The following is a 19,666-nucleotide window of genomic DNA, read 5'->3' on the forward strand; positions in this document are numbered from 1 at the left end:
ACAATCAGAAGAATGTCCACAAGCTGATCACTTACCCCACAAGCCCCCTCCCTCACCCTGTCTTTACAAACCTTTCCCTGAAAGCCTTCAGGGAGTTTGGCATTCTAAGCAGTAGCCAGCTGGACTCCTTGCTTGGCACCCTGCAATAAACCCCAACCTGCTGTCAGTAGATTGCCTTTATTGCGTGTGGACAAGCGGACCCACATTTCGTTCAGTAACACTGACTCTTCCCCTTCTGGCTAAGGTCCTTTGAGGCTCTGGGTAGACTCTGCCACAAATTTACAATGAATAGTCACCAACAGACAATATTTATTCACACACAGAGGAAAATATATCCAACTCTAAGTAGCAGAACGCGGATGCTTCTTGTCATGGACATTATTCTTTAAAAGGAATAGGTCTACTGCTTTTACAGAAATGGTAAGTGCTTATTATTTTTAAAAGATGAAACCAAAAAATAAAAACCCAGTACAGTCTAGAAATAATTGTTCTTGACAGTTGACATACAAAGAGATGGAAGGATGAGTAGTTCAGATCATATTCAGTGAAATAATTTCATACAAATGGGATCATATTGTACGTGCTTTTAAAATTAAAATGCTTACATTTTTTTCCTGCGAGTTAAGTAAAGAAAAAGAAACAGGGGTGAAACAAAAGGAATTGTTGAACCTGAAATAATACATTTTTAGCACAAGAGAGTCATTTTTAAAAGATTCTTCTAATTTTAAAAGGATAAAATAATGAAGCTTTCACTGAACACTTGGGAACATATTTTGGGAAAGGAGTTGTCCTCTGCTGGGTGTCCACACATGGTGGCCCCCACAGGTGACGTGATTGCGCACAAAGGTGGTGGCGGGGTGGCCAGGCTCCTGTCCACCTTTGTCGTTTGTCCCCTATCTGAGGCTTATCTACCGTCCCCCACCCCCGGCAGGGCTCAGGGAGGAATTCAAAGTGTACCTTTACCTCCATTTTTAAATTAAAAAAAAAAACTGTAAAAAAGATAAAGGGAAAAGTGAAAACTGGGAAGATTATGTATAATATATATGACAGGAAGAGGGTTAGTATTCATAATCTATAAAGAACACTTACAAACCAATATGAAAAAGGTAAACAGGGAAGGAGGAAAAGAGCACAGGATACATACGAACAGAAACAGAAAGATGTTCCACCTAATGAATATCAAAAATATGAAAACTCAACCCACGAGACTCATTTTTCATCTTTCAGGTTGGCAAATATCCAGAGCTGGCAAAGGTTAGAGAAGACGAAGCCTGGAGTTATCAAAATGATACTAAGGAAATGCGACAAGTGACACACATACATCTGACAAACCAGATGAAATGGACCAGCTCCCTGAAAAACACAAACTACCATAATGTCCCAATATGAAATAAATCATTTGAAGAGCCGTATAGCTATTAAGGAAATGGAATTCATAATTTAAAAACTCCCCCAAAAGAAATACCCAGGCCCAGAAGGTTTCAATAGAGAATTCTACCAAATGTATAAAGAATTTACACCAATTCTTTACAATCTCTTCCAGAAAACAGAGAAAGAAGGAGCACTTCCAAACTCACTTTATGAGGTATTACCCTGATACCAAAACCAAAGGCAGTACAAATAAAGAAGACTAAAGACCAATATCCCACAGAATATAAATACAAAATGCCTTAACAAAATATTAGCAAAGAGAATTCAGCAAAATAATTTTGCTGAATAATTATACACCATATACACCACAAAAATACATACACCACAAAAATAATTATACACCATAACCAAGTGGGGTCTAATTCAAAGGATGCAAGGCTGGTTCAACATTTGAAAATCCATCAGTGTAATTCACTATATTGACAGGCCAAAAGTAGAAAAATCACATGACCATATCAACTGATGCAGAAAAAGCACTTGACAAAATTCAACACTCATCCCTGATTTAAACAAAAAATGTTCACAGACTCACAGACTTAGAGGGTGGGCTTGTGGTTGCCAAGGGGGAAAGGCGAGGGGGAGGGATGAATCGGGAGGTTGGGATTGGCATATACACACTACTATATGTAAAATAGGTAATTAACAAGTACCTACTGTATAGCACAGGGAACTGTACTCAACACTCTGTAATAACCTGTATGGGAAAAGGATCCGAAAAAGAATAAATATATGAACACGTATAAGTAATTCCCTTTCTGTACACCTGAAACTAACACAACATTGTGAACCAACCATACTCCAATGTAAAATAAAAATAAAACTTTCATAAAACTAAGAATAGAAGGAAACTTCCTGACTTGATAAAGAGAATCTACAAAAATCCTATAGCTAACCTCACACTTCATGGCACAAGACTGAATGCTTTTCTCCTAAGACTGAGAACGAGGCAAGGATCTAACAATCCAATTCGAAAATAGGCAAAAGACATGAAAAGACATTTCACTAAGGGATATGTGGATGGCAAATAAGCACAAGAAGAATGCTCAACATCATTAGCCATTAGGGAAAGGAAAATTAAGACCATTATGAGACATTACTACACACCATTAGAACAGATAAAAATAAAAATAGTGACAACACCAAAGACTGACAACCCTACAGAGCAACTGGATCTTTCATACGTTGCTGGTAGGATGTAAAATGGTACCAACATTCTGGAAAATGGACAATTTCTTTTTAAAAAATACTACACACACACTAGTCATACAACTCAGCCATCACACGCCTGGGCATCTGTCCCAGAGAAATGAAAACTGGCGTCCACACAAAAACCTGCACATGACTGTTCAGAGCAGCTTTGCTTGTTTGTTTGTTTGTGGAATAGCCCCACATTGAAAACAACAAAAATGTCCTAAAATAGGTGAATAATTGAACCAACTGCAGTACATCCATGCCATGGAATACTACTCACTAATAAAAACGAATGGACTATCGATACATATAACAACTGGGCTGGATCTCTAGGTTATTATGCTGAGTGAAAAAAAGCGCTTATCTCAAGAGATAACGTAACAGATGATTCCATTTATATAACATTCTGGAAATGACAGTATTAAAGAGATGGCAAGCTGATGAGTGGTTGCCAGGGGTTAGGTTTGGTGAGAGGAAGGGGAGGGGGGTGATTCTGAAGGAGTAGCACGAGGGAGAACCTTGTGGTGATGGAACAGTTCTGCATCGTGATTGCACTGGTGGTGACATGAATCCACACGTGATAAAATGACGTAGACGTACACACACACGTTGCACCAACGTCTATTTCCCGGTTTTGATGTTGTACTGTACTTACATTAGATGTACCCATTGGGGGAATCTGGGAGAAGGGTACATGGGACGTCTCTGTACCATCTTTACAACTTCCTGTGGATCTATAATTATTTCAAAATTAAAAGTTTTGAGAAATCGTATATGTGGCTCACATTATATTTTTATTGGACAGCACTTCCGTCCTCCATGAAATCTGACATAAGCTCAGTCCACCTAGATTGAGCCTTGAGCTGCTGCTTGGTTCTTGGCGGGTCCCTCTGTTCAGCCGCCTCCTGTTCATTTCAACCCCAACAATGTCCCCACCCACCACCAAACACACACACCTGCATCTTTGGCTGGGTCCTTGCTGGAAATGGCTGACCACCAGAACCACAACCCTGGCCCCCAGCCCACCGCCCTCTTGTTCACTGGTTTCCCACCAACTTGCTCGTGCACCAGACATCCTTCTCCACCCCCAGTCATGTATGATAATGCCAGACTGCGGATCCCAGTGGACCCTGATATCAAAATACCAAATTATCCCCAAAGGGCTCAGACCTCTATCTGGAGCTGAACTTCAGGCCCCAACCCCTTTTTGTCTCTACCCCTAAGCGGGCCCAGTTCACAGCAGCTTCAACTTGCCTCTCACCCATGTGCACCAGCATTATGCCTCGGTGCCCTTCCCAGACACCCAACAACATACAGCTTCATGCAGAAGTTTCACACCTCACCAAGGCATGACCGCTTCTCCCCTGAAGTCATCTCTGGAAATGACATTCTTCCCAATGAGTAAAATCTGTTGATTTTATCCCCCTAGCTAGTTCCACGATATTTTTGAGCTGCCATTAAAGCGTCCTAGACCCTAGTTTCCTGGTACTATATGGACACAAGCTACAAAGAGCTAATGTACACTGTCAACAAACAATGACAGCTTTATCACTTGCAATACACGGAATTGCATCTTACTAGGCATTTTCTCTAACCAGATACTTACCACTGCTCTGCTCTTTCCCAGGCTTGGGAGATAAATTCTAACATGGAGGGTTCCTCAAAGGTGCTAAAGCTGGAGGGGGTGGGCAAGCTTGAGTCTCCCCATCTGGATACTTGAATCTCTCCTCTGCCCTGCGGCCTGCTCTTCCCTGACCCACTCCTTATTGCTGAATTGATTTCAGACGAGTTGATGACCCCGCAAGCCAGGAGATACCACGTTGCATGTCGGAATAAGCAAATTAAACTTTCAGATTTTCACATCTTTTATCTGACAAGTCTAAATACTATATTGAAAGGAGTGAGGCATTGTTCAATAGTGCAATCCAGACTCATTAGCGAAATGGGGTAAAATGATAGCAGGAAAGGCAAGAGGCTCCTATCGCTGTTGTCTGTCTTGTTGACTCTAAAATGTGCGGAGAAGAGCTTTTGCAAACAGATGGCGTGGCCCCAGATGTAAGCTAATACTCTTCTTTCGCTTCACCAAGGCTTCTTGGATTTTCCACTTCCCCAGGAGCCTTTTTTTGGCTTGTCTCCCTGCCCAGAGGAGCCCAGAGTCTTGGAAACGGGTGATGCTCATGACCCCAAATTTCTCACTGTCCCAGTTCAGAATCCATCAATGGCTTCCAACTGTCCTTACGATTAAACCCAAAATCCCTAAGGAGGCCCGCAAAGCCTGCTTGGCTCCAGCCCCTCCAGTCTTCTTTGGTCAAGGGTGGGGGCAGCAGTCAGCCCGGAGTGCAGGCAATCAGGGGTGTATTTCCTGTGGACAACTTGAAAACAACAGTAAAGCAGACTTGAAAAGTCTACTTATTATCACCATGAGTCTGCACCCGGAACAGTGTCAGTGATAAAATCCTCTTCCCCGCCTCTCTCCCACCCTCCTCCTTGATACACTGCTGGTTGCAGTTCCTTCAATTGGCCAAGCCCCCATCCTCAGGGACTTTGCACACGCTGTTTCCTCTTCAGAACATTTTCTCACATCCCCTCCACCTCTTTGATTAACCCCTTCTCATCATTCAAGTCTCCTCACAAATGTCAACATTATTTTCAGAAAGGTACATTCCTGACCTCCCAGACTAGTCTATTTTGCATTCTTTTTTTTTTTTCTTTTTTTTTGCGGTACGCGGGCCTCTCACTGCTGTGGCGTCTACCGTTGTGGAGCACAGGCTCCGGACGCGCAGGCTCAGCGGCCATGGCTCACGGGCCCAGCCGGTCCCCGGCATGTGGGATCTTCCCAGACCGGGGCACGAACCCGTGTCCCCTGCATCGGCAGGCGGACTCTCAACCACTGCGCCACCAGGGAAGCCCCTATTTTGCATTCTTGAAGGTCCCTGTGGAGGTCACTGCTACTCTTCACGTATCTCCAGCTTTCCTTCCAGACACTGGTGCAACGGTCCCTCCCCACCTTTGCTGAGCTCATGCCTGGCTATGGCACTGGCTTTGCCAAGGATGAATGGGTAGCAGCGAAGTGTGCTGTTTCAAGGAGGGAGCCTCGAGGACCCTGGGTTCCTTTCACGAAATTCCCCTCTTCCCTTTTCCTTGCTACGGTGACCCTGGGTCTCTGTCAGCGGGGGTGTCTAAGTGATTTCACTAAGCAGACTACCCCGGCACACCACCTTTGAGCATGTAGTATGGCAAGAAAGAAACTTCTAGTGAGTTAACCCTTGGAGATTTGAGGGTTGTTTGTTACCATGTTTCTAAGTGTAGATTTTTATTATTATTCAGGTGTGGTGAGGGCAACAGATGAGGAGGAATTGCCATTGAAAAGATAGACTGGGGCTTCCCTGGTGGCGCAGTGGTTGAGAGTCCGCCTGCCGATGCAGGGGACACGGGTTCGTGCCCCGGTCCGGGAAGATCCCACATGCCGCGGAGCGGCTGGGCCCGTGAGCCATGGCCGCTGAGCCTGTGCGTCCGGAGCCTGTGCTCTGCAACGGGAGAGGCCACAACAGTGAGAGGCCCGCGTACCGAGGAAAAAAAAAAAAAAAAAAAAGAAAGAAAAGATAGTTTGCCAAAGGTGGGGGAGGGAGCATGCCATGCCACACGGGGAAGCACCAGGGTTGGTCAGGACGTAGAAGGGATGGGAGGAAAATGTGAGCAAGAGCCCTAACTGGGGCTGCAGTAGGGGAAGGAAGGGGTGGGGCAGGGTAAGCAGGCGACTGCCCTTAGTTGTCTGACATCTGACCCTGGGGTGCTTAGGGCAGGGGGACGGTGGCTTAACAGCTAAGAGCTCAGTAAAGGAGGTAGGTGGGCTCTGAATTGGTTGGTTTGCATATAAAAGGCTCACTCCCAGAAGAGCAGTTTGCTGTGTCTTAGAATTGCTAACCCTGAGAGGGGCTGCCTCTCCTGGGTCAGCAAAGTCCCAAGATGTCAAAGCATCAGAAAATATTTGTATTATTTGTGTGATTAACACACACAGCCATACACGGCCCATCCTGACAATTACCCTTTTTTTTTCATTGCTAGCATTTATCACATTTCCTAATAAGATGTATTTTGGGGTAAATATTTTTATTATTTTTGTGATTATTTTGTTCAGGTCTCCATGAAAGCAGTGGATATGTTTGCTTTCCCCATCCTTGTCCAGTTCATTGCATACAGTAAGTTCCCTACATATGAACAAGTTCCGTTCGGGGAGCGCTTTCGTAAGTCTAATTTGTACGTAAGTCCAACAAGGTTAGCCTAGGTACCCAACTAACACAATCAGCTATATAGTATTGTACTGTAATACGTTTATAATACTTTTCACACAAATAATACATAAAAAACAAACAAACACAAAAAATAAAGCAAACGTTTTTAATCTTACAGTACAGTACCTTGAAAAGTACAGTGGTACAGTACAACAGCTGGCATACAGGGGCATAGGGTGAACAGGCAAGAAGAGTTACTGACTGGAGGAGGGAGAGGAGCTGGGAGATGGTAGAGCTGAAGGATCGTCAGCTATAGGAGATGGAGGGCGAGCTGCAGTTTCACTCACGCCTGATGCTGACGGCACAGGTGCTGGTTCCTTGCTGGATTCAATTATATCTACTCCCCTGAAAAAATGATCCAGTGATGTCTGGGTAGTACCTCTTTTTTTCTTGTCATAGATGGTACAGTACCGCTGGATTGCATTCTGAACGGCTGCTGCAACCTTCATGTACCGTTCAACGTTCAGGCGCTGTGCCTCAAAAACTAACAGTGCCTCCTCAAATAAAGAAAATCCCGTTGCCATTTCCTGCGTCGTGAATCTCTTCGGTTCTTCAGTTACTTCTTCCTCTTGTCTGTCTCCGTCCTTTCTCTGGGCCTCCAATTCCTGGCGCTTCTTAGCAGTACCAGCTACATCACCGCTGCTTTTATGCTTGTTTCAGGACATCCTGGGCTTGAAATAAAGACACTTTACTTCTGCACTCTATACAGTACTGTACGGTAAAGTACACAGAAGCGCAGCCATTTGTAGAGGATGCACGCACGTGACAATGTATGCCAGACACGTGAACTAACTTATGTTACTGGACATGCGAATGCACATTCGCGTCTGAAAGTTCACAACTTGAATGTTCGTATGTAGGGGACTTGTATTTATTTTTGAATGAATGAATGGAGGATTATCTGTCATTTCCAGGGGCAGCCACACAGTGTCACAGTTCATCGTGATGCTGCCAGGATAGACAACAGGAGGGGGAGACAGCTGGACATGGTATAAGTAACACTTACTGACTCTGGCCATCTCCCTACACCCACGAAACAGGGTGAGATACAAGGAAAAAGCAGCCTGTTCTGAACATCTCCAGGAAGAAGAGGGGCTTTTAATGGGGCTATCAGGAGGAAGGGACAGAGGGAAGTGGAGGGAGGGTGGAGAGGAAGCAGTGAGCCCAGGTGGGAAGGTGAGACTGCCCCAGGCTCAGAACTGCACCCTCCCTGCTTTGTGGAGACTGAGGAAGGGAGAGACCCTTAGAGGGGAATTGCTCCATGGGGCACCCGGCAAGGCTGGACTGTCCACAAAAGGGCTGGTACGTCCCCAGCCAAGTTTGGCCCAGATGCAGCTGAGTTGGTGCTGCCCACCTACAAGAAGCACTGAGGCCTTGAGCATATCAGCAGTGGCTAGTGTGGCCTGAAGACCGGGGGGACCCTCCTGAAATGCTGAAGTCTGTGAAAGACTTGCTTGGGGGAACCACAACAACGGCTGAAATGAGATTTCTCACCTTCATGAGTGGGGGCTCTAGGTCAAAATTTTTTTAAATGCAATGATATGATACTTTTTCCACCCAAGAGAAGCATTTGCATATTCCTACCTGTAAAAATAAAAGGTAGTCTTCTGACTCCAGGAGACAGTACCCATGTATGAGAATTCCAAGGCTCTCAGTTGACTGACTACCGTCTTCCCAAGCTGGGGCCTCTGGGCTCTGAGGCACAAGGGTTGGGGTGAGACCTTGAAGGAACCCTGTCAGGTGAGGAACAGTTGAAGGAAGTGGGCATGGAAAGTAAAAGAGAATTGGTAAGGAGAGAACTGTCTTCAAATCCCTGAAAGTCCATGCCTGACACACCAACGTCCTCATGAAATGATGAGCGAGAACCAGGACCGCAAGGACGGAGGTTCTGGGGAAGCAACTTGGGTCCATCAACATACAGAAGAACACGGGCAGTCACACCTGCATGGGGAGGGAATAGGCTGCCTCTCAAGGTCAATCCGATTTTAATTCCTCATTTACTTATTGAGTGCCAACGGGTGTCAGCTGCTGAACCTCAGAGACGGGTCAGAGCCGTGGGCTGAGCTCACCGGGACATGGCTTTGTTTCCACTAACCAGAGGACCCATGGGAAAGACCAGAATGAAACCCTTATCTCCACGAACTCTGATCTTAGAGTCCATTAGTACAGTGAAGTGACTCCATTACTGGAGTGTGTGTAAATCCTGATTCCTGATGTCTAGAGAAATAGGAGGACAGGACAGACGGAAGAGTAAGGCTTTATTCGAGCATCTTCCAGGCACATGGCGGCCTTCTGAGATGGGGACAGAACAATGAGTCGTCCCCGCGTGAGTACTGCTGTGGCCGGTGCTCTAGGCCTCAAGTGAAACCAGAGATCTGGTCAGCTCTAAGGGCAAGATGACTGGGAATGACAGAGACAGACCACGCCTTGGGTGATGTGGCTCAAGGCTTTGCCTTTGCCATACTTGGCCTACCTTTCTGCCTCTGCTCACATCTCTCTCCCCTTTGCTCTCTCCCTGCACCCACATGGGCCTTTACACTTGCCTTGAATGTGTCGTGTTTCTTCCCACCCCAGGGCCTTTTCATACGCTGCCCCCAGGGCTGTGTGCACTGCTCTCTCCCTTAGCCACCCAGGCTGCCACCACCTCACCTATCCATCTCCCACTAGCTTCTGGGGTCTCAGTTTGAATGTTACTTCCTCTGGGAAAGAGTTTGGAAATCCCTGATAAACCTCCTCCAATAACAGAGTATTTCTCCTTTATAATATGCATTCCAATCATAATGAATTGATTTTCTTATCGAATTACTTGTGATGTATCTGTCTTTCCTTCTTGATGGTAAGTCCCTCAAAGGTAAGGATGTTTAACTTCTTCTCTGCATCACTAGCACATATAAAATGGAATATTGTTACGGACTGCATATGTCCCCCCCAAATTCATATGTTGAAATCCAAACTCTCCCCAGAGTTAATGGTACTAGGAAGTGGGGCCTTTGGGAGGTAATTAGGAATCAAAGAGGTCAGGAGGGTGGACCCCTGTTGAATGGGATTAGTGCCCTTACGAGAGTCAAGAGAAAGCTTGCTTCCTCTCTCTGCTCTCCATCCACCATATGAGGATACGATGAGAAGGTGGCAGTCTGTGTGCGACCCGGAAGATAGCTCTCACCAGATCCTCACCGTGCTGGCACCCTGATCTTAGACTTTCAGCACCCAAACATGGGACATAAATCTCTGTGGTTTACAAGCCACCCAGTCTATGGAATTTTTGTTACAGCAGCCCCAGCTGATTAAGACAAATATGCAGAGAATGAATGAATGAATATTCAACCATTAGAGAGTTGACAGAAAACTTGTGCATGGGATGAAGTCCAGGGGGAGAAAGCAGTCACAAGCTTCCAAAAGACAGGAAAAGCCTTCACTGTTGTCCTTTGAAAGGCCGATTTGCCAGGTTGGCCCTTGGCTGGAATCTGGGGTCATGGATTCCCAGAACCATGGGGTCACCATTCCCAGAACTGATAAGAGTGTCCTAAAATATTTGTAGAAACATTATGGTTTATACTGAACACCTGCTTTCCCTCTGAATCTGCAACTTTAGTACAGGCCAGGCAGAGGGTGCCCATGCAACCTGCCACCAAGAAAAACCCTGGGCACTGAGTCTCCAATGAGCTTCCTTGGGTGGTAACATTTCACTTGTCACAGTTCACTGCTGCGGGGAAAGCGCATTCTGTGTGACTCAACTGGGAGAGGACTCTTCGAAGCTTGTGACTGGTTTCTCCCCCCGGACGTCATCCCATGCGCAATTTTCCTTGTTGTTTTGCTCTGTATCCTTTCATTTTAATAAATCATAGCCAGGAGTGCAGCTATATGCTGAATCCTGTGAGTCTTCCAGTCAATCATGGAACCTAAGCTAAGAGTGATCTTGGGGACATCCAACACAGAGGGTGACAAATAAACACAGCCCAGATTCTTCTGCAAAGTACAAATACTAGATTATTCTCTGAAGGATATTCTAGGTGTTCAGTGGTTAAACAGAAATGGGAAATGCTGGGTTAAACAAAGTGAAGCAAGGATTTTTCGAAAATAAACAAAAAACAAGGTGCTTATGGGAGCTTTTAATAAGCTAACAGCAAACTTCCAAGGCAGGAGTAGATTATGTAACAGTTCCCCGACACATCTGATCATAAACACTTTTATTCTTAAAGCAGCATATGGGCCAGTGTTGCATGGAACCCTCTCTAGGAAATGATATGCCCAGAGAAGGCAGGTCACAGCTTGGGCTATCGCGACGTTGGCCAGGAGGCTGCTGACGATCTGGGTGTCAGAAGCCCTGAGACCCATAGTGACACCAAAAGGCTGAAGAGCGCCCCAAGATCTAGAGATCCTTGTAAGACATCCCCATTTCTGAGGGTGACGCATGCATGTCTCTTGCTTACGCTCTTAAAAAGCCCAACAAATATAGAATTATCCAGAAATAAACAGTAATATAGCAAATTGGGCCTTTATTGAGTGGCTCTCATTTAAGGCTCTTAGCACTTCCAACAGTGATATTTAAAAAAAAGACATGTCAGCTGACCTTGGGAGTAAAGGAGTATATGTAAGCAACATCTGTCACACTGAGAGCCTTGGCAAATGGTGTTCTGCTTTGCCAGCAGCCCTACTCCAGACAGCAGCCACTAGTTAGTTACATAAACCATTAAGCTAAAAACAGAACTACCGTTACAGGCATCATCTAGTAATTCTCAGGTAATTGATGGACATTAGTCATAATCACACACAATACACAGACACACAGAGACACGCTTACAGACACATGTTCTCTTTGGTAATTCCCATTTGCATTTAATCAAGAGCTTCTAAAACTGGGGAACTTGGAAAAATCAGGCCTTCTCTGCTTTTAAGTATATATGATATATATATCATAAACCCTTTTTTTCTCAGAGCATCCTGTGGGCTGGGGTTCCATGAAACACTCTGGGAAATGAAATGCCCATGGCAGGCAGCTCATGGAGATCGTGCTGCTGCTACACTGGATATAAGAGCACTGACACTCCTGGTCTCAGAAGCCCTTGAAACCCACGGGAACCAAAAATCTGTAGAGATGGTTCTTGTGCTGCCCCAAGATCTGGGGATCTTTGTAATAAGCCCTCATTTCTGAGAGCGACCTGGCATTAGCCAGATATCTGTTGAAAAACTCCAGCTTAAGTCCAAGGGATCTTCTCTCAAATGTTCCAGTCTATCCAGAGAACATTCACTGGCTGTACAAACCTCTCCTTTCAGCTGCCCATGTCCATTTATTTTTCGGAGGCCAGGATATCTTTCCTAAGTATCTGGTTGGATGGGAGCAATGGTAAGCCCCAAATCACCATATATACTTTGTAGAATGCATGCAGGCTTTAGAAGCAAGGTCTGGTATCATAGCAGGCCCACCTGCTGAGGTCTAAAAATAGGGGAACAACACTGTATGTTCGAAATGCAAATCCTCTCAACACACTCTGTCCACACCCAGGAGTATTTCCCATAGGACTGTAGCTTCTGGTTCTGCAGCAGGGAGTTCTGGGTATTCCCTCTTTTTGCTCTCTGCCAACAGTTCCCAAAACACAATCCGTGGAATACCATCCAGTGTTATGTTAATAGGTTTGCCTAAGAACATGCGGAAATAATTCTGGAAAATGCTACACTCAGAGAAGCACCATAGTTCCCAAACTGTGTGCTGAGGTACCCTGGGGTGCTGCAGGGAATTTACAAGAGCACTGAGGGATATTTTAAATTTTCAAGGGAAACTGTGATATTCAATATCTACTGGACACACAAAGTATTAGCTAGGAGTAGCTCCAGTTTCAACTTGAAGCTACATTCCATTAAATGACATCATTTCTTTTCAGACCTGGGTGTTTGGTGGTTGGTGTGAAATAAAGTAGGTGCTGTGTGACAATCGGTACAGAACAGGATGTGACGGTAGTAGCGTCCAATCGGATTCCAAGGTTTGAGAAGCTGTGCAGAGCCCAACAAGTACACATATTCCATTAGTAAGTATTTGTGATTAGTTAAGGATGAAATAAAAATATGATATTTTCTTTCAATTTATATTATTTTTTCAAAGAGCTACAAAGTTGTTATGATATAAGTACTTATTCAGCTAGTCAGCCCTTACTACTTAATAAATGGAGCTGATAGGTATTTCTTTTATCCATGGAGCATGGTGGAAATATTACTGAAGCTCTTAACGCTATCTCAAACTAAGAAATGTTGGGATCCTGAGTATTACTGTATTAAAGGCTCTGCGAAGTCCTTCAGCAAGAAAGATAGAGTTTGAACCTTACACTTCTCGGTTCAGCACACCCATGAACAGCCTTCTTTACAACATCATCTCAGGAAATCTAGGTGGATGTTACCCAGGATTTGCTCTATGATCTGACAGGTTCAAAAAAGAGACCAGAGTCTTACTTATTCCCACAATTAACATTTAAAAATTATTTCTCCTCAATCATCCATTTAAGAAATATTACTTGTGTGCCCTATTATACATCATGTACTATGCTTGGATCTAAGGATAAAAATTTATAAGACACGAACCTGGCCTTCAAGGAGTTCACCCTCAAAAGGAGGCATTCACGTTAATTTATCTGAAAATTCAGCCACTTCTCATCACCTTCATTACTGCCATCCATCCTTGTTTAGGGCACATCCATCTCTTGCCCCAGTTATTGCAATAACCTTCCAACTGGTCTCCCCATTTCCCCCTTGTCCTCCTACAGATCATTCTCAACAAGGCAGCGGCATGATTATTTTAAGTCCCATCATGTCATTTCTCTGCTTAGAACTCTTCTAAAAGTGCCCTAGTTGATTTCACAACAAGTTAAAGGCCTTGGGCAATCCTCTGACACCACTACCCACTCCCTCTTTCTGTATTACCAACTTGTCTCCCCCTGCTCACTCGCTCCAGCCATTGTGGCCTCTTGCTGTTCCTTGAACCCATCTGGCAAGTTTCTGCCTCAGGGCCTTTGCGCGTCCTGTTCCCTCAGCTTTCCCCAACTACCCCATCTCTTCCCCGACATGTCCATGGCTGGTTCCCTCATCTTCTTCAGGTTTTTGTGCACTTTTACACTGAGGCTTTCCCTGAACACTCCATCTAAAATTGCAACCCTCCCCACCACCACTTCATGGCTTCTGATCTTCGTCCAGCATTTTCTCCATAACACGAATCACCATCTGACGTATTATATATTTAATGAGGCCTTATTTATTAAGTCCACCTTTCCACACCAGCACGTGAATTCCACGACAGCGGAGAATTTCATTCATTTGATTCCCTGGACTATGCTCAGCATTAGAGAACAGAGCCAGCTACACAATAGGAGTTAATAACTCATTTTATTATCGTTGAAGACACAATGCTAATGCAACACAGTAAGTGCAGTGATAGGGATGTGCCCGGCGATTTCAACACCACCAGCCTGAGCTGATGGAAAAGATGAATTATTAGTCAGTCATGCAAAGGACACAGAGGGTAGTGGGAGGACAGGGAGGTCATTTGAAGCAAACGGGATGGCATGAGCGGAGGAAAGGCAACGCCCAACTTTACGTGTAATTTATGAAATTGTTCTCCAACCAGTGTCAGGAGAACAAATGGAGACCACCAGCTGTTCCTCCTTCACACGTCTGCCATGACTGCTTAATTACCAGTCTCCCTGGGAGAGGGGATTTTTCTGGAGGCTGCTCGGGTGCAGACTTTATTTGCTCCTACAGGATCCGGGAAAACCCTAACCCAGCTTGGTCTCCCATGACGGAGGCTGCAGCGCCCCGCACCATGGGTCAGGAGGGCGTGGTGGGATGGCAGTGGGGAAGGGGGCCTTTGAGGAAGAGGGGCCACCGTGTTCCAGAAGGCTGCTGCTTCTGTAGCTACCCCCCGCCAAATCGGGCCAGTGACATCCCCCATTTGGGAAGGGAGGCTGTTCTCTCTCCGTCCACGCTGCCCTTAAAGGGGCTCCATGGAACAGCTGGGATCTGCCTAGGCCCTTAGACGGTACCATCCTAGGATGGGCATTACCCAGAAGAGCTCTGCATTTCCTGTTCCTCACATACCAGGGAGATACGAACAATGGTCCAGATATAAGTGAGTGGTCAGCAGTGTCTCTCCCTGGAGATTCTCCATCCTATGGACTTGTGCCCACCTAGCCTCTAGCAGCTGCTGAGGCCACTCTGGGAAGACAGCAGGTGGGGTCTCCGTGAGCTCTGGGTGGCTCAAGATGCTGAAAATATCTGCAAGAGGGCAGGGAGGCTGTACTGAGAGAACGGGGTGGCCCACCTGACCTGCCCCTGCACCACCGTGCCCTTCCTCTTGGCCATCAGAGCCTGTTCTGAGCATGGTACCTGGTATGAATCATCAGGGTCTCCACGTTAGAGACCGAACTTCCAGTGTGCAGCATCCGTACCCAGGAATGACAACTATCATCGTCACCAGCTGCGGCAAACCCTCCTCCAGCAGCTGCTGGATAGGAAGCCAAGAGCTCAGGCACCATCCCTGTGACCTGGGCAGTAATGCCCCTTGGACATGGTTGAGGGCAGGGCCAGGGCCAGGCCCAGGCCACACAGGGTACCATGCCCACTGTTTTCCCATGCTCCAGGGAACCAGGATGCACAGAAGCTTCCAGAACAATGGCCTTCAGGAGGCACTGTGCAGATTCCCTTCCAAGCAAGACAACTGACTGGGGCTCTGCTCAGTCTGGGTTCCTAGGCCAGGCTAGAATGTGGAAACAGGGCGAGCAGGACCCACAGCTGTGCAGCATGAAGCACAGCACCGAAGGCCAGCTCGTAGGTGATGGGTGATGGCGGTGGTGAACAGCGGGGGGTCAACCTGACTTATCATATCCAAACAAGAGAGGTGTGTAGTTGATAGTAAAGAGCCCTTCCCTGTGCCCTTACCCGGAGACCTGAGAGGAAGAAGCCACAGGGGCAGTGAGACAGCTTGGTTACCTGGGATTTTTTTGCAGGGGGTTCGGGGAATCTCTCAGGCTCTATCTGCCAGTGTCTGTATGGTTCTCTAACTCCACGTGGCTTCCAGGGCCACCATGGAGCACAACTCCAAGGGGTACCATTCATATCACAGTCTATGGCCCTGGATTCGGAACTGTCGCCTTATCCCTGAATTTTGTGTCTTTGCCCGGAGGCTCAGACTTAGTCAACTGGCAGCCTAAATTTGGAAATGGGTTTTACCCCCTGGATGCCGCCATTTGGGTCATCTTTGGTGTCACACTTTGCAAAGCAGAGACTGATCCAGAGCAATCCCTTAATCCCCAAGATTCTGCCCAAGTCTACAGCAAGTGAGATGATACACAAGAAGGCATGGGTGGGATAGGGAGGGTGGGAGGGAGGGAGACGCAAGAGGGAAGAGATATGGGAACATATGTAAATGTATAACTGATTCACTTTGTTATAAAGCAGAAGCTAACACACCATTGTAAAGCAATTATACTCCAATAAAGATGTTCAAAAAATAAATAAAAATAAAGAAGGCATGGGAGCCTGGAGACAGCGGCAGGATTTAAGGGAGTGATGTGCGAAAGTGATGGAGGTACCTCGTCCACAGAGAGGTTCCCACTGGCCTCGCCTCCCATATGATCATCAAACTCCATCAGTCACTCCATCTATTTCCTCATAACCCTGAATGGCTTCTTGATATGTATTTATTTGTTAATTGCCTATCTTCTTCGGCTTGAATGTAAGTTTCATTTAGAGCAAGGACTTAGTCCGTCTTGGTTAACTTTATGTGTTCAGGGCCCAGCACAGTGCCTGGCTCAGAGTAGATGCTCAGTAAATCCATGTGAAATGGAATGAATGGGTGAGGAGTTGGTGGTATCAGAGAAGCTAGAAAAAGAAAGTGTTCCAAGAAGAACGAGGTCAACAGGCAGCAAACACTTTTGAGGGGTCTGACGAGGGAGGATCAGAGGGCCGATGGATGTGGCAATTAGGGCAGTGGTGAGTTTTTCCAGAGCAGTGTGGTGGAGCGGTCAGACTGCAACTGGGTTACTATGGGGAAGCCGCCCCTAGGAAGGGAGGAAGTGGGGACACTGAATCTAGACGGCTCTCTCAAGCAGTGGGGTTGAAAGGAAGAGGGTCAATCAGAAGCTAGTTTTAAACAAAAGCCTTTTTTGCCCCCTAATCAGAAAATGCTCATTTCCACCTTCCTCTCCTGCCCACCCCTTCCTGTGGCTCCTCTCTGGGCGCACACCATTAATCATCTTTCATTACTTTATTTTTTAATAGAATAAGCAAGTTCATGGGCCTTCGTTTCAGTCTAATAGTCATTGTCTTGGCAGGATAATAATTGATACCTTAAGTGACCTCATTAATCAGCAGGGACAATTAGAATGACATAAGGGGAGGATGATTTGCCATGTCACCTGTCTAGGAAAGACGGAAAGGTCCCCACTACCTCTAGGTAAGAATGGGACACTTCCATGGGTGACTAACTCCTCATTAGTCCACCCTCCTGGGTCCCTTTGAGCAAAGCAGAGACAAGAAATCTCCAAGGAAGGTTAAAATGTAGTGGCACACGTAGGGTCACAACGGGCCCATTTTCATTGCTGGGCTCTGCCACCCTTGAAGCCCTCTTCCTATCTTTCTTCCTTGGGCAAGAAAGGTCTGCCTTGCTCTAGAGATTTCTGAAAAGGCCAATGAAAATACAGCTTTAGTAGATGAACTTCTCAAAGCGTGGCAAGAAAGCATGCCATTTCGAGGCAGCCTTGGATAAACCTTTTGGTCAAGTGGCATGCTCTCTCCAAGTGCATGCTCATCACTTTCATTCCTTTTGGAAAAGAATTACCAGGTGGGACACTCAGGAGAATGTGACAGGTATGGAGTACCCGCCTTTCAATAAGGCATCAACGCACAAGAAGAGGAAAGGTGGGCTAGACATCACCACAGTAATACAGATTCGTTACCTGCTCAACCACCATGCCCAGATGTCAGCTGGGAATAGGGCTTTGTAACAGAGTCCAGCCCTTGGTCCTGCCCTGTCCACCATAATTTTTAAATAAAGTCATACTGGAGTGATTTGAGGTTTATAGAAAAGTTGCAAAGAGAGTACAGAGAGTTCCCGTATACCTTTTATCCACTTTCTCCTCAAGTTAACATCTTCCATAACCATGGAATTGGCCAAAATGAAGAGATGAAAGATGGCATTTTACTAGGAATAAACTACAGCCTTTATTTGGGTTTCACCAGCGTTTCCACTTCTTCTGTTCCAAGATCCAATCCAGGGTACCACACTGCATTTAGTACCGTCCTTTTTAACGTCTTGTACGGGAACACAGCTGGCACCCTGGTCAACTTATGACTGGTATGATGGAGACCCAAATCCAAAAGGTCCCCCGAGGCTTAATATAGAGGACTTGCATTGAAGACAGGTAAGGGTAAATTCTTGTCCTTGACCCCTAGACCCAAACGTAAAAGCAGTTGCCAAACATTCCTGGAGCTCGAAGCTGACTCTGATTGCACGCTCTGGTCCTAAGGAAGCTTATGAGACCTTGGGATACCTTCCCAGGGCTAGAGTGTCGGAAGCGAGAGGGCGCCGATTCTGGTCCATCCGTGTGGGTCTGTTTACCTCCTAACTGCTTTTATTTTTCTAAATCGTATTTAAAAGTAAGAATCTTTCAGAAACACAAGAAAGTCCAGAGAAGAATATAATAAGCACCTTTGTGTTCAACACCCACTAAGGAAAAGAAGCACTGTAAACACAGTCGTAGCCCTGGGGAGCTCGCCCTCCCCCTGGCATGGCGACAGGACCCTCCATAATCTGGCTTCTGCCTCTTTTCCCATCAGTCATCGGCCCCCACCGCAAAGAACAATAACAATAAACAAATATGCAAAGTACCAACTCACCCCCAGCACTCCAGCCATACAGAAGGTCGAGCGATTCCCCAAATACAGCCGTGGTGTATACACGCTGGCCCCTTTGTACCCGCTATCCTCTCTGCCTGGACCCTTCCTGCACATTCATCCCCTGCCATTTCCCAATTCCAAGTTCTTCTCTAAGACTTGGTTCAAGCGGCACCTCCTTAGTCGTGCCTTCCTGATCCTTCCAGGTGCTCTGCCTCTCAACTCTCCTTGCTCTGGACACATCTCTCCACACTGCACTGACTTGTCTATTTCCTTTATGTTTCTGCTTTGAGCTCTCCAAGGTCAGGACCCGTGTCCGGTTCGTCTCTAGATCCCACCACCCAAGCCTAAGGCCTGGAATAAAGAGGTGCTTGGGGAATATTTGAGAGGCTTGCAGTTTAGTGTGATAATTAAGAAAATAATCTCTAAAGCTAGCAGTGCTTGGGTTTGCATCCTGGCTCTGCTACTAACTAGCTGTGTGATCATGGTCAGGTGCCTTCACATCTCTGTGCCTCATTTTCCCCTTTGCCAAATGGGGATTAATAATGGTATCTCTCACACAGAGTGTTGAGATGATTCAATGAGTTAATATAGGTAAAATGTTTAGAATAGTGCTTGGCACACTGTAAGTGCCCAATAGCTATTATTATAATTATTTCTATCAAAGTTTTTAGGACCTGGTACCTAGAGTCACCTGGATCGGGTTTCCACAAAAGCAAGACCTAGCTTAAGGATTCATGTGCAAGTGAGTTTATTTGTGAGTTGATTCCAGGAAGCACAGTGAAGGAGAGGGGAAGTGAGTTGGAAAGGAAATGCATCCCATAAAGGGGTGCTAGTCACACAAGGTGTCATTGTGAGTCCCACTGGGGGATGCTGGG

At 46.0% G+C, this 19,666-nt stretch overlaps 1 protein-coding gene across 1 annotated transcript in view; it reads right to left on the reverse strand.

Moving 5' to 3' along the window:
- The window catches only part of CSMD2 (CUB and Sushi multiple domains 2), a 667,671-nt gene that overhangs the window by 553,629 nt on the left and 94,376 nt on the right, over window positions 1-19,666 (reverse strand).

Source organism: Delphinus delphis, chromosome 1, assembly GCF_949987515.2.
Source record: "Delphinus delphis chromosome 1, mDelDel1.2, whole genome shotgun sequence".
In the NCBI taxonomy this organism is placed as follows: domain Eukaryota; kingdom Metazoa; phylum Chordata; class Mammalia; order Artiodactyla; family Delphinidae; genus Delphinus; species Delphinus delphis.